The sequence below is a fragment of the Pteropus vampyrus genome, unplaced genomic scaffold, assembly GCF_000151845.1.
Source record: "Pteropus vampyrus isolate Shadow unplaced genomic scaffold, Pvam_2.0 Scaffold86, whole genome shotgun sequence".
NCBI lineage: Eukaryota > Metazoa > Chordata > Mammalia > Chiroptera > Pteropodidae > Pteropus > Pteropus vampyrus.
In genome coordinates this window covers 3,094,746-3,097,963 of record NW_011888867.1, presented here as the reverse complement: position 1 = coordinate 3,097,963, position 3,218 = coordinate 3,094,746, and positions in this window count along the sequence as shown.

The following is a 3,218-nucleotide window of genomic DNA, read 5'->3' as shown; positions in this document are numbered from 1 at the left end:
AGATGTTGGGAGAGATTTTCTAAAATGTAAAGGAAGAGAATTTAAAGATGTCAAGTCGGCTGCTGAGAAAAATTCTGGTAACACAGAGTCCACAATATCCATGGAGAAGGTGTCAAAAATGCAAAGATTTCATAATAGGCACCTTCTCTGAAATGAAAAAGAATTGCTAGGTACACAATATTAAATTCAACATTTTCCTCTTGAAAATGTGAAATAAGGAATGTGCTTGGTGTTGACTGGGAATTTCTCAAGGATCTCCACAAACCATCATTATCAGCATCACTTTCAGAAAGCAACCCGAGCCAACCCCCCCTGTAGTGGGTTGAACTGTGCCCCACCCCTGAAATAAACATATATCAAAGTCCTGACCCCAGTATCTTTGAAGGATGCCTTGTTTGGAAAAAGGGTCTTTGCAGATGTGATTAAATCAAGAATCTCAAGATGAGATTCACTCTGGTGTAACTGGGTGGGCCCTAAATCCAATAACAAGTGTTCTCATAAGACAGGGGAAAACACAGAGGAGAGGCCATGGAGGATGGAGCAGAGATGAGAGTGATGCTGCCACAAGCCAAGGAAACACCTGGAGCCACCAGAAGCTGAAGGAGGCTGACGGGCGGCCCTGGAGCCTTCGCAGGGAGATGTGCCTGCTGACACCTCGATTTTGGACTTGTGGCCTCCAGAACTGTAAGAGGATCAATTCCTGTTGTTTTAAGCCACCCAGTTGGAGGCAATTTGTTGCAGCTGCCCTTGGACACTAACACAGCCCCGAGTAACCCATCTGGGAGGGCGGCTCCCCCACCCCTCCCGGTCCAGCCCATCCCACATGGAAAGCAACACTGATCTCTTCCCCTCTGACCTTGAGCCACACCCTTGATTCTTCCAAACAATGAGTTGGCAGCCACCATGCTTCCTTTGTGACAGACAGATGTGACTACACCTTCCCATACTGTCATTCCCATTTTTTTGCTCATGTTGGAGGAATTCACGGTGAAAGAAATGTAGCTTAGAACAATAGGCAAAACCAACCCTTGCATGACAGGTGGGATACCCGGGCCAACCCGGCTGCTCCGATTTCTCCACCCTTCGTGATGACTAACCCTGAAATGCTTTCATTTCACTCAGCACTCACCTTGAGTGGTCAGGAATGCTCTTGTGAAAATAAAATCCCAACGTCTATTTACTGAGCATTCAACCAATATTCACGGAGAACCTTTTGTGTGTCAGGCTCTGTGCCATAAATGTTGACAGTGAGATGAAATTATTCTAATAATTCATATGGCATGCCAATAAAAATATTCCTTTGGGTCTGTGGTTTGTTTGGGGTCTGAGGAGCATTCTTCATTCATGGATCTCAAACAGGACCAACTTGAAATCGTGATAGTGTTTACAGATTGCTGTCAGATAGGCAAACACTCAGCCGCACAATGTCTGAGATGGTTGTAGCAAAATTAAGAACTTCTTTACCACCCTCCCACTGCCTTTGTCCACTCCCCTCCCCTAGGCTCATCTGTGCCCCATGGACGGGCCTGCCCCTCAGTGGGCTGCCAGCTGACCCATCTAAGGGAAAAGACTGTGCAACAAGGAACATAGAGTCAAGCACGGGGAGACCTGGCTTGCAGTTCACCTGTAGCGCATTACCTGTCTATTTCTTCACCTGTAAAAATAGAACTGATAACACAGTCTAGATCAGCTCATAAGACTGCATCTGGAGCAAATAGATAGTGCATATGAATGTATTTTATAAATTGTAAAGCAATATACAATAGCAGTAGGGGTTACTGCTTACTTAGCAGCCATCCCATCAGGCACATGCTGGATTCTCTGCACACAGCATATAGACTCCTTACAACAGCCCTGAAATGTGGCTATTATTGTACTTTTTCAGGTGAGGAAGCCAAGAATTGGGGTCGTTGACTTATCTAGGCCACCCAATAATAAGTAAAGGAGCTGCAGCCCCAGCTCTTTCCCTGTGCCCCAAATATAAGGAATTATATCTGTAGAGGCTCACTCAGACGAATTATGATGTCATGTCTAGAAAAGTAAGTTGTTTTTTAAAAATCCAAGAATCGAAGAAATATCACCAATGGTGAAATTTCAAGAACTAGACAGGTTTAATGCCATCTTACTCTTTGTCACAGCTCAACTTACGGCTGCCACCTCTCTTAAGAAGTAAGGTGGAGTCATTGCTATTGGGAATTCAGCACCCCAAGCCTTGGTGCCAAGCAGGAGACACAGACTGAAGGCCGTGTTCCTCACTCACAGCCCAGCACGCAGAGCTACCATGGGCGGGTGGAGCTTCGGGTGCCTTTGACACGCCCCCTCTCCTTATTTGGTGGCCGCGAAGTGGAGGGACAGGACGGGTAGAGGGAGGTCCTGAAAAGAAGAGCTTATTTCGTTAGGTTTGGGCTCAGATTCCACTCTCGCTTCACAGCCCAGCTCACAAAATTATGACACTCAAACTTCCCAAGGCTCCAAGAGGCATGTAAGGAGCAAAACGCAAACGTGAAGCTTCCGCATTGCCCTGAGCTACGCTAACCAGAGGTCACGGTCAGGTATGTGAGGGAGACGAGAGACATTAAAAGCTGCAGTCCCCACCTTCAGGGCTTATGATCTGGTTCGGGAAAGTAATAACAAGGTAAGACAGCACTAATTTGACTATACTGACCAAAAACTTTTGATCCCCAGCAATAAAAACCCTGCGAACACTCACTCTTAATGTAGTTTTAGGTTGAACCATATGAAACCACCATTTTGCAAGACAAAAAAAGTAGTCCAATATTGACAATTTCACATCGTGCAACCCAATATATGTTCATAAAATGTACATGCATGGACCTCTACCTACCTGCCTGTTGAATTCTAGAAGGGCTTAATTTCTTTTCTTTTCCTTTCTTTTTCTTCCTTCCTTTCTTTGTCTTCCTTCCTTTCTTTTTCTTCCTTTTTTTTTTTCCTTTTTCTTTCTTTTTTTTTTTTTTTTTGAAGATACAAACTAAATACAAAGAAAAGTTCTCAAATCTTCTCGTCTCTCCTGCGACCTCTGCGTGAGCCTCCAGCTCTGGAGATCGCTGCTAAGTGCTGGGGTGTTTCGATGTAAAAGAAGGGTTGTTTGAGTCGAGCCTGGAGAATGGGCAGAGTTGCCTAGGACAGCAGAACCAAATCACAGAATTGTGGGGGGCTCGTGGGTTGAAGGGTGGTGGAACCTGCCTGTCACAGCACCC